We start from the raw sequence: 12,452 nt of genomic DNA, 5'->3' as shown, positions 1-12,452 counted from the left end.
CCCAGGCAGTCCCACAGTCTGGTCCACAGCCCCCACCTGCAATTGTGACCTTTCGAGATCTAGATGAGCCCCCGCCCCCCCAGACTGATGCCTGGGACTGGACTCTTTGGCCTGTTTAACAAAGTGGGGCTAACACCGGGCTGCTAAGCACACTGGGTGGTTAGACACCGAGTGTTGCGGCTCAGAGCTGTGGGAAGGGTTTGCAGGGAGGGCTCAGCTGGGCTCCAGACTCTCCTAGCACAGCCAGGTCTGGGATAACAGTGTGGGAAGAAAGACAGCCACGAGTCACAGGGTGACGCCTCCCCTTCCCGGACAAGGTTGGAAAGGTTGCTGCCTGGAACAGTCTCAGCTGCCATAGCTCCAGGATTGCAGCAATGTAGCTGGGAAATCCTGCACAGAAGAAAGAGAAAACCAGAGAGGTTGCTGCTTCTCTCAAGGTTGCACAGTACACCTGGGCTCAGAGGAGGCAAGGATGCTGGGATGCTGATTTTGCAGCCCAGTGGGTCCCAGATCTCTGAGTGCTAGTGAGACAGAGAAGGAAGGGAAGTGGCAAAGAGGACAGACAGACTGCCTACTGGGGGGGGGGGCAGCTACAGGGAGCTGAGCTGTGCAGGGAGAGCTGGGAATAGCCAGGAGTCTGGAAGGATGACTAAGGAGCAAGTAGAATTCCAAGATGGCCAAAGACTGGCTGCCCCAGGCCTCTTACTGTGTAACTGACCAGAAGCCGGAGAGTTCGGCTGTGAAGTGGGCCTAGGAACTGACTGGCAAAGGCACCACCTCTCGGAAAATGATGGACAAAGCTGCAGGCTATCAGCAAGGAACACACCTGTGCTGGTTCCCATGGTAAATGTGGCAGTGTGGGCGTAGGGGAAGGCTGTCAGGTTGCGTGTGGGGCATGGTCAAGACATCCAAGGACAGTGTGTCAACATCTGCAAAGTTCAGAGTTGGAAATTGAATCCCAGCACCACCAGTTGAGAGATGGGGTGAGAGGGTCAACTCCAGCAGCTGGGGTTACCAGTGGTTCAGAGACTCCCAAGAGCCTGCTCTTGGGGGGAATTGAGAGGGTTTGGGGCATGGCAGGGTCTTGGTTGCCAGGGCACAGTGAGGTGAGGCAGAGCCCCTTCCAGGGCCGGATAAGATAGACAGGAAATGACATGAACGGGCAGCCAGCTGAGCGGCAGGATGCAGAGGGTCTCAGTCACTTCCCTCTACACAGAGGTCGGACCTAGTGACGTCTCTTCTGCGCAGGTCTCTGTCCACCTCGACCAGCATATGGCTGGGGCTAGCACCAAGAAAATGCAGGAAATAGTTGGTGACTCACCCTGGGCATGAATGAATGAATGAACGAATGAATGAATGAATGAATGAGCAATCGAAGGAATCAATGGAAACGTCTTTATTATATTTGCTTATTTTATTTTATTATTTTATCTGTGTGTGTGTGTATGTGTGTGTGTGTGTGTGTGTGTGTGTGTGTGTGTGTGTGTGTGTGTGTGTGTGTGTCTGATCCATGTGGATAACTCTCAGTAGTCGGCTCTCCCACCATGAAGGTTCCAGGGATCAAACTCAGGTCCTCAGGATTGGCAGCAAGCGCCTTGACCCCCTGAGCCATATCACAAGCCCAATGAATGCTCTGTTCAGCCATTCTTGGTCTTTCACAGCTGGGCTGGAGAATGTTGGTACTGGTTTGAGGAATCGATCTCCATGTGGCTCCAGGACAGGGATAGGCTCCGGTCACACAGAGTAAAGACAGGGGTCTGCTTCACACCCAAAAATCTTACTGTCTCCTCCTCCCCATGTTCTATGAGGGTGACCTACAGGGGAGGAAGTGGAAATTGAAGAAGACAGGTGTCACACAGGATCACCCAGCCAGTGAAGGACAGGCATGAGATTCCCATTTGCACCCAAGTTCATTAACTTAAACACACATTTCTGGGCTGACAGAGTTCACTCGTTTACCTGCCGTTCACTGATTTACCTGCTCTCTCTCCTTCCTGCATGTGACAGGAATCCTCGGGGTCCTGCACCCCCGGCTATGCACTGCGTCCCTGCCAATGAAGGAAGGAATGGCCCCTTCTGTCACTCAGGACTCCATCCAACAAGGCTGGGCAAGGGAAGGTTGGGGTGCAGAGGGCTTCAGGGGCCTGCTGATTTCAGAGGTGCAAAGGTTTAGCAGGCACACTGTGGACAGAAGACAGAAAGTCATCTGAGGAGTGGAGGAGAGAAAATATCTGTCACAACCTTGACTAGAGCAGGCACCATGTTGGGCGGCTCCTTCTGTGAGAGCCTGGTCTGAGCTGTTTGCTAAATCCCTACAGAGGATGGAGACTTCAACCACATCGGATGGGATGTCCCTGTCATTCTAATTATGACCAGAGAGCTCAGGCAGGGAAGAGTTAGGGTTCCTCTGGTATAGGGGCTCCACTCCTGACCCTGAGTCTAACATCTTCAGAACAAAAACCCATTCAATGGCTGAGTAAGTCAGTCCTCCTGGGCCATGGTACCAACTGGAGGCATCTATCTTCCTTCCTGCCCCTTGCCTGCTCTGTGGGTTGGAAGAGGCCTCAAGCTTGGAATGGAGTGTTTAGTCAGGAGCCATTGAAGACACCTACCTGTCTAAGGGACCCATCTGCCCCCTAGGGAAGCTGCAGGCCAAGGCTGCAAGACCTTTAGAGTCTCCTGTTTTCTCTTTGAAGGGAGATTGGAGGTTTGAAGTCTTCTCTACAAGTGGCAGTGGGTCCTGAGGCACTGAGCTGGGAGCTACTCCTTCTGGGTGGTCTCCTTGTCACCTACAGGGCACAGGGCATCTTTTTCTACCAACTCCCTCTTTGGAAATAGAGCTCTTCCTCCTCAGTTCCGATGAGGCATCTGCTGCTAGGCTAAGTATTACATGTCCCAGCCTCTCTTGCAGCTAGGTGGAGTCATGCGATCAGATCTGATCAATGGGACCCAAGTGTCAACATATTCACCTTCCAGCTTGCCTTTAAAAGGAGAGGAGAGGGGCTGGAGAGATGGCTCAGCGGTTAAGAACCCTGGTTGTTCTTGCAGAAGACCTGGGTTCAAATCACAGCACCCACATGGCAGCTAACAACTGTCCGTAACTTCAGTCCCAGGGGATCTGACAGCCTCTTCTGACCTCCATGGGTATTACACAACACAGGTACACTCACCTACATGCAGGCAATACATGAATACGCATATAATAAATTAAATAAATAAATAAATAAATAAAATTAAAAGGAGAAGCTGGGCGTGGTGGCGCATGCCTTTAATCCCAGCACTTGGGAGGCAGAGGCAGGTGGATCTCTGTGAGTACAAGGCCAGCCTGGTCTACATAGTAAGTTCCAGGCCAGCTGGGGCTACAGGGAGACCCTGTCTCAAAAAGACCAAAAAAAATAAATAAAAAATTAAAAGGAGAAGAGACACAGTGACTTTAGGGGACTTGAAGCCTTGCCCTGTTTCCCCCAACACAAAAGTAAGAACAAGGGGGAGGTACTAGCCCTCTTTGACCCCAGGGATAGGGGGATGGTTTGGACAGGAGCCTGGGCCCTGAGCCTCCTTTCCCCTAGGCTGATCCGAAAAATCCTGTGACAAACAAAACCCAACTCTTCTCTCCTGAGACCACTGTCGCTTGGTTTCTGCTAGGAGTGTTGGGCCAGAGCATCCAAATTCAGCCCCTGAGGCTCAGAGTGAGGAGACCAAAGATGGCCTTGATCCCGTGACAATGCTGTGAGCCACTGAGCACAGCACTCCAGAGGTGGAGGCAGGAGGGTCAGGTGCTCAGGCCAGACCCAGCTACACAGTGCATTCGAGACCAGTGTTGGTTACTTGAGAGCCTGTCTAAATCAATCAGTTTGTCCATCCATCCATCCCACTGGGATGAGTCCACCACACTGTCCACAGCAGGTGATAGCTCATGGCAGGTGGTCAAGCAAGCAGCTGAGCAAATTGTCCAGTAGCCTGAGGCTGTCCCAGGGAGGGTCTAAGCCTGAAGAACTGATTTCTAAACCCTAAATGACATCCGGTGTCTCTGATGTGAGCTGCAAACCCCTCTGCTAATATTGTCATGCTCAGCATTGTGTCCTGGGGCTGGAGAGATGGCTCAGCAGTTAAGAGTGCTTGCTGCTCTTGCAGAGGTCCCAGTTTGGTTCCCAGCATGAGCATCAGGCAGCTCCCAACTTCTAGACTCCCTGGATCTGGATGCCCTTTGATCTGCGCAGGCACCTGCGTGCATGCATGGGGGGCAGGTGCATATAAACTCACACAGGTACACACACATACTTGTAATAAATATATATTTTTTTAATAAAATAAAGTTGAGTGCTGTGGTGCATGCCTTTAATCCCAGCATTCAGGAGGCAGAAGCAGGCAGATCTCTGTGAGATCAAAGCCAGCCTGGTCTACATAACGAGTTCCAGGCCAGCTGGGGCTACCCTGTCTCAAAAAAAAAAAAAAGAAGAAGAAATATAAAATAAAATGCCATCCTATGGGGCTAGAGAGATGACTCAGGGGTTAAGAGCACAGGCTGCTCTTGCAGAGAACCCAGGTTTGGTTTCCAGCACCCACATGGTAGCTAACAACTGTAATTCCAGTTCCAGGGGAATCAGACGCCCTCTTCTGACCTCCACAGGCACTGCATGACAGGAGTACTTACATACATGCAGACAGTACAGTCATACACATGAAACAAAAATAATTAAAAAAAAATTTTAATGTCATCCTATGCCCACTGTCACCGTTAACCCTGACCCTTTTCCAGGTCTCCATGGAGACAGGCTCATTGTCCTGTTTACTGGTGAGAAAACAGTCACTGCCGACATCACTCAGTGTGAGATGATGGCTGTGTAGTCCTTCTCCTTCCTTGTGCAATGCTTTTGTTGTATTCTGCAACCCGTTTTTTAAAAGTATTTGGAGGAGTGGAACATGAGGGGACACAGGACAGGCAGAGAGCTCTGTGACTGAGAGGTCTGCCAGTGACCTTGAAATACCCTTGAGATGCCCTGTCCTTTCCAGGTTCCTGCTCTAAGATAAGAACACTCCTTCCCTGGATTCTGCTTCTCTGCAGTCTGTTGACAGGAGGCACATGCTTCTCCTCAGCCCCCCGACACCAGTCCCAGTTCCCTTCCTAGGCTTCCTCTGAGACCCCACACTGCATAGACATGGGGATTCTGAGCCCAGCTGTGTCCCATAGCATGAAGGGGAGTCCCTCCACCCCCACCCCACCCCCACCTCCTTTGACTTTGCCCCCTGGGGGACGTCAGGTGGAGGCAAAGTGGGTATCACAAAGTGCAGCTCTCTCTCTCTTAGTTAGGCTTGTCTGTGGGTGACTCAAGTTCACCGATGAAGCTTAAATACAGCCTGTTCAGCTAACACTAGGCGCAGTGGCAACTGTTTATCATCAGTGAGGCAGGAGAGAAGATAGCTCAGAGGTTAATAGCACTTACTGCTGTCACAGAGGACCCGAGTTTGGTTCCTATCACCCATGTTAGGTAGCTCATAACTATGTGTAACTCCATCTGAAGCCTCTGGCCTCGGTGGGTACTGGTACTCATGGGCATATACCCCCTCCCCGCATAAATATAATTAAAAATAATAAATCTTGGGACTGGAGAGATGGCTCAATGGTTAAGAGCACTGACTGTTCTTGCAGAGGGCCCAGGTTCGGTTCCCAGCACCCACAGGGCGGCTAACAACCATCTGTAACACCAGTTCCAGGGGATCCAACGCCCTCTTCTGACCTCTGTGGACATTGTATGACGTGAGTGCACTTACATACATGAGGCAATACACTCATACACATAAAAATAATTAAAAATATTTTTTAAATCAGATGTCTTTTAAAAATAATACACACACAAAAAAGTTAACAGGCATTTCCAATTAACTGCAAAAAACAGTAATACATTTGGCTGTCCAGGACCTGTGGTGTTGACAGGAGAAAGGGCTGCGGCTTGATCTGGTCTCCCAGCATGCCTTTCTAGGCCTCATGGAGTATGAGTCTGAGCATGCCAGCCTTCCCCTCTGCTAACTTTTCCCCTCTGACCCACTTGACCAGATCAATTATATTATGAATGGAAAATACCAGAATCTCAGCATCGACTAAGACCCCAAGTTGGGGGTGGCGCCCCACAGCAGGGTCCTTGACCAGCATGTGCAGGGCCCCAAGCTCTATCTCCAGTATTTCAGGAGAGAAAATTAAAAGACCTGAGGCCAGTTAGTACACTTGCTATGCTTGCAGAGGACCCAGGTTTGGTTCCCAACACCCATGTCAGAAGGCTCACAATAGCCTGTAACTCCAGCTCCAGGGAATCTAATGCCCTTTTCTGGCCCATGGTCACCTAAATTCACTTGCACACACATTTACATTGTTAAAAATTTTAAAATACATCTTAAAAACAAAAGAGCTTCAAGTTGCCTCTGCTGATTCTCAGTTGTTTTCCTGAGGTACAGTTTTGTCCTCACACACCACCCTCCACTCTAGCCTGTCCTTGATTACCTCCTCAGATGGGGCACTCCCTACCTACAATGCTGCCCCATCTCTCTAGCTCAACCTCCCCTGGTTCTGCTCCTCAGTCCTTCCAGAACAGGCAGCCTCTTCATCTCAAGAGCAAGGCCACTAAACCAGTCTCTCCCCAATGGGAAGCCTCCTGGTTCCCTGACCAACTTCTCTCCTCCTGGAGCAGGGTAGAACGTGGTTCTGGGAAGCGCCCTGGCAGCAGGCCCCAGCCCTGCTCCTCCTGGCCCTGTCAATCAGCCTGGAGGATCTTTTCTTACCAGAACAGCAGCTGAGAAAGGCAAAGATTTGCCCGAAGTAAACACATCAAGTCCTTCGGCAAACACGCCTCCCTATAGATGGGGGCTCCAGAGACCCCGGGAAGGAGAGGCCTGCCGGATGCTACTGCTGTAGTCTGCTGCCTAATTTTGTGGTGAGCCCTGTGTATCTGATTTTTTTTAATTAATTTTATTCTCTGGCAATTTTTATATGTACATATAATATATTCCTGGCACACTTATCCCTCCCATTCTCTTACCCCCTCCCCCCTTACGTCTCCATCCTTCCTGACGTCCCCATCCTTCCTGACGTCCCTTCCTGCTACCAAACCCCCCTCCGCTTTCACTTTTTTTATGGTCTTTTGAGTCGGGGTCTTTTCTTTTCTTTTCTTTTTGGTCTTTCTGTAGCTCCAGCAGGTCTGGAACTCACCGTGTAGACCAGACTGGTCTCCATCTCGCAGAGATCCTCCTGCCTCTGCCTCCTGAGTGCTGAGATCAAGGATGTGTGTCATGTTTGTTTTTAGTTTTGCCTTGTGACCCACTGGATTTAACCAGGGCCATCCCTGTGGGCAAGGGTGACTCACCAGTAGTTATGGGGACACTAAAGACAATGACCTCTCCCCCAAAGAGCTCTCCACTGCCAATAGGCTCCCCTGGGGGAGGGCTCCAGGAGCCCCTCCTCCATCTAGAACTGAATACTACGGGCTCAGTCTAGGCAGGCAACCAAAGTACTGCGAATTCATGAGCATCACAACCTTATCGTGTTCCCAAGTCAGTGTTTCAAGGGTGTCCTCTCCATCATCCAGCCCTGACATTCTTTCCACCCCCTCTTCCAGGATGTTCCCTGGGCCTTGCAGGGGGTGATGTGGGTCTCAACACTATGGCCACCCATGAGTCTCTGTACTAACTGTTGTTCATTGCAAAGAGAAGCTTCTCTGATCAAGGCTGATGACAGCACTAGTCTATGGTATAAATATAAATATTTAGGGGGCAGTTTGACAGCGTGTCTATTAGCAAAACTAAAGTAGTAAGTTGAGTCCTAGAGCCTGTGACCTTGCCAGCCATGAGCCTTTGATCAAGTCCACAGTGCTGAGTACAAACTCCTTCCTGCAAAGTGGGCCTCAGAGCCAATCAGAAAGCAGTTGGTTGCCACCATAATAACTGTGCCACCATTGCACCAGTACCCACACCTTGCTTGGCAAGTTGATATTGTAGCATGCAAGGTCCAAAGCTGGAAAAAAACCACTGCTGTATTTTTCCCCCCAATACCTGCACAGCAACTTCCAGCACTATGAAGACTACATTTTTTCCTTTTAATTAAAAAAAAATTATTTTATGTGTTTGAGTGTTTTGCCCACGCGTATGTAAGTGCACCCGTGTATGCAGTCTGGCAGAAGCCAGAAGAAGGTGTCACATCCCCCGGAACTGGAGTTAAGGACGGTTGTTAGCCACCATGTGGGTGCTGGGAACCAAACTCGGGTCTTCTACAAGAGCAGCCAGTGCTCTTAACTGCTGAGCCATCTCTCCAGCTCCTTTGGCAGTGCTGGGCCTGCCTTGTAAGTCCCTTAGCTTCCTCAGGCCTCAGAGTACCTGTCTACAAAATAGAGCAACAGTCATCCCTGCAGCCCAGTCCTGGACCCACAAGGTTATTTATTTAATGAGAGGCTCTTACACACCCCAGGCTTCCCTGATACTGTGCAGCCAAGGATGACCTTGAACTTCTAATTCTCCTGCTTTCACCACTAGAGTGCTAAGATTACAGACACATGCCATGATACCTGGTTTAACATGGTGCTGAGGTTGGAACCAGGGCTTTGTGAACTCTACTGAGCTACATCCCCAATGTCCCTCCCTCCCCCATTTTAAGACAGAATCTCCTGTAGCCTGGGGTGGTCTCGACTTTGCTACATGTTAGATGAGGATGACCTCAGAGAGTTCTTTAATTTTTATTATTATTATTTTTATGTGTATAAGTGTATTGCTTGCATGTATGTGAGTGCACTCAAGTCGTGCAAGGCCACAGAAGTCAGAAGAGGGCTTTGGATTCCCCTGGAACTGGAGTTAAGGGTGGTTCATAGCTGCTGTGTGGGTGCTGGGAATCGAACCCAGGTCCTCTGCAAGAGCAGTCAGTGCTCTTAACCTCTGAGCCATCTCTCCAGCCCCTTTAATTTTGTTTTACTGTTTTTTTTTTTTTTTTTGGTCTTTTTGAGACAGGGTCTCCCTGTAGCCCCAGCTGTCCTGGAACTCACTATGTAGACCAGGCTGGCCTTGAACTCACAGAGATCCGCCTGCCTCTGCATCCCGAGTGCTGGGATTAAAGGCGTGTGCCACCATGCCTGGCCCCTTTAATTTTTTAATGTATTTGAGTGGTTTTGCCTGCATATATGTTGTGCACCACCTATGTGTAATGCCCATAGAGGCCAGAAGAGGGCATCAGATCCCCTGGCACTAGAGCTAGCTGCCATATGGGTGCTGGAAACCAAACTACGGTCCCCTGCAAGAACAGTAACTGCTCTTAACCTCTGAGCCATCTCTCCAGCTCCTTCACAAGATTCTTTAATAAGCAACCCTGTCAGTTCTCAGCTGTGTGCATCAATTTAGGGACACTGAGCCCCCTTTAGAGAAAGGCTGGGTTGAGGCACATAAAATCCTTTTTTGGCTCCTGGACCAGGAGGCCTCAAACTTTACTGTGCTTGACAGTTATCCATGGAACTGCTCAGTGGGGCACTGCTCAACCAGGTCCTATGCTCGGAGAGCCTGGATGAGCAGGCCAGGAGACCACAAGGTCAGCAACGCACTGAGCCTGATGGGCACTGTACACACAGGGCTGAAATCCTGACCCAGCTGAGCCCCAGCTGCCCCAAGGACTACCTCACCATGGGAGGAGGTGGGTCACATGCCAACTGAAGGTGAACTGTGTGGTAACTAAACTTGTGTGGCACAAGTTCCTGTTGTGGTGACCAAAGGTTAGAAAAAGAGACCTGGGGCCAGTAAGATGGCTCAGGAAATAAAGGCACCTGCTACCAAGCCTGCCAAGAACCCACACAGCAGGAGAAAACTGACTCCTGCAGGCTGTCCTCTGGCCTCTACACATGCCGCTGTGTATGTATGCCCTTCCCCCAAGATAACGTAAAAAGAAATTTTAAGGAAAAATGTTGACTCCTGGGCTGGATACATAACTCAGCTGATGGAGTACTTGCCTAGCGCACGAGGCCCTGAGTTCCACCCCAGCACTGCAAAGCCTGAGGGAAGAGATGTATGCCTGTGACCCCAGGAGGATTAGGAGTTCAAGTTCATCGTTGGCTACATAGTTCCAGGCCCATCTGGAGTACTTCAGACCTGGCCTGAAAACCAAACCAAACCAAAAACAAACGAAAAAACAAAGTGGGGTTACAGTGATGGCTCGGGAGTTAGGGGCACTGACTCCTTTCAGAGAGCCCAGGTTCAGATCCCAGCACCCACATGGTGGCTCACAACTATTCATAACTCCAGTTCTAGAGGGATGGACACCCTCTTCTTGCCTCCGAGGGCATTGTATGCACATGGTACACTTACATTCATACAGGCAAAACACTCACTCATACACATAAAATAAAAACTAAAAACCAAAGGGAAGGGTGAGCTGGCTCATCAGATAAAGGTACTTGCCACCAAATTAAGGACCTGAGTTGGCTCCCAGGAACCTGCACAGTGGAAGGAGGGAACCGATTCCTCTCTGGTGTCCTCAGAGCTCCGCGCACGCGCGTGAGACACACACACACACACACACACACACACACACACACACACGTAAACACAAAATAAATAAATGTAATAAAACAAACAAAAACGAGACCCTTCTAGGCTTGAGCTTTGGGGCATGAAGGCCCTGGGAGGGAGGGCTGCAGATTGTTCTGAAAGCAAAGGCTGAAATGGGATGTGCTATGGTCAGATAACAAACAGAAAGTATGGTGTGAAGTGGGGCTACTAGCGTTCTGCCTGCAGGGTCAAAGGTGGGGTTGACCTTAAAAGACCTTGGGCTGATGTTTTTTTTGTTTTTGTTTCGGGTTTTTTTTTTTTTTTTTTTTTTTTTCGATCTTTTTGAGACAGGGTCTCCTTGTAGCCCCAGCTGTCCTGGAACTCACTATGTAGACCAGGCTGGCCTTGAAATCACAGAGATCAGCCTGTCTCTGCCTCCCAAGTGCCAGGATTAAAGGTGAACGCCACCATGACCAGCTGGGCTGATGTTTTTTGAGTCAGTCCCAGCTGGTGTAGAATTCACTATATAGACCAGGCTGGTCTCCAACTCAGAGATCTGCCTGCCTTTGTCACCTGAGTGCTGGGATTGAAGGCGCTCACCCCCATCCCCGCCCCCATCTCTGCAAAGGAGAGGACAATGTATTATCTATTTACAGAGGTGACTGGGCTCTGGTTCAGGAAGGCCCCGAAGAGGTATTCAAACTGTCTTCAAAACTCATTGTTTTTCCAAGTGGATCCCCAAGACTCCAAACTTCAGGGCCACAAACTTGTAACAGAAGAAGCCAGCCAATCCTTGGGCAGGCCTGGATCTGCAGACAGGAGGGTTTATCAGTTTTAGCCTCTTGGGAGGAGAACCCCCTACACCTGGGGACTCTGGGCTGGCCAAATGGATACAGGAGGACCAGCTGAGTCGCTGTCCTCCCAACTGTGTCCCCCTGGCCCTCCCAGGCTCTAGAACCGAAGACAGGAGTGGGGGTTGGAGGGTAAAGTGGTGCAGGGCAGAAGGGAACAGAAACACGAGTCTTAGATAGATTGGCCTCTCCCTGACTCCAGCGACCTCCAAAAGGTGATGTTTTGAAAGAGGCACCACAGTCAGAGATGAATGAGGGTCCCTGGGGTTGACTTGGCCCGACTGGATCCAGGTTATAAAGGACCAACAGTTAGGGGCGGAGTGGGAAAATGGGAACCCCAGCGCAAAGTTCCCAACAAGGATAGAACCCCAGAATATTCAGTGGGGAAAAATAGAATTCAGTGGGATTTGGACTCAGCCTTAACCGAATTATCGATCTCTAACCTAGACGCAGAGGAGGAGGAAGCAGGAAAAAGGGGAGTGAGGGAAAAGAAAGCGCCGAGGCCGGGCTCTTCCCACGCCCAGGGTCGCCCCCATCTAGCTGGGAGGTCCGCAGCCAGCTCCGGCTCTTCCGCAGCTTCCCCCGCGTGGCTCCCGTAGCTCGCCCCGAAGCGGCCTTCTCACCACCGGCCCCGGAGCCGAGGACACCCCTGACCCGCGAGGCCCCCCCAGCTCCCGCCCGCCGAGCAGCTGATACGGCCTTGCGGCGTGGACCGGAGTCGCACGCTGTCCCCAGGGCGGGGACGCGGGCCGTGCCCCAGGATGCCCGTTCCACGCCGCGGGCCTCGCTCGCTCGCCTGCGCGCTGGCTTAGCTTCCTTTTCTCCTTCCTTCGCGGGGGCCCGGGCGGCGGCGCCAGCGGCCCCGCGATCACCGCGAAGCAGGCGGGCCCCGGGCGCGGCCGCCCCCTCCGAGCCTGGCGTGCCTCTCCGCTGGAGCTCGGCCCCGCGACCCTTCTGTCCCCGGCTTGGTACCCTCCACCACTGACTGGTCCTTTCGCTCTCCTTCCCCCAACCCTAAGTGATCCCCTCCACCCCCAGCTGTCCCCTAGCCTTCCCCCACCTAGTTCCCTCCATCACGGTGTGGTCCCCTCC

General features: G+C 51.2%; 1 long non-coding RNA gene across 1 annotated transcript in view; it reads right to left on the bottom strand.

Moving 5' to 3' along the window:
• Positions 1-1,495: 1,495 nt before the first annotated feature.
• LOC115068669 overlaps positions 1,496-12,452 on the bottom strand; it is a 15,331-nt gene continuing 4,374 nt past the window's right edge. Inside the window, exons 2-3 of the long non-coding RNA XR_003847999.1 lie at positions 1,979-2,181; positions 1,496-1,814 (exon numbers count right to left, since the gene is read on the bottom strand). This is a non-coding gene — a long non-coding RNA (uncharacterized LOC115068669). The remainder of the gene's footprint in view (positions 1,815-1,978; positions 2,182-12,452) is intronic.

Source organism: Nannospalax galili, unplaced genomic scaffold, assembly GCF_000622305.1.
Source record: "Nannospalax galili isolate Female #2095 unplaced genomic scaffold, S.galili_v1.0 scaffold290, whole genome shotgun sequence".
Lineage (NCBI taxonomy): Eukaryota > Metazoa > Chordata > Mammalia > Rodentia > Spalacidae > Nannospalax > Nannospalax galili.
This window is presented reverse-complemented; position numbering and strand designations above follow the sequence as displayed.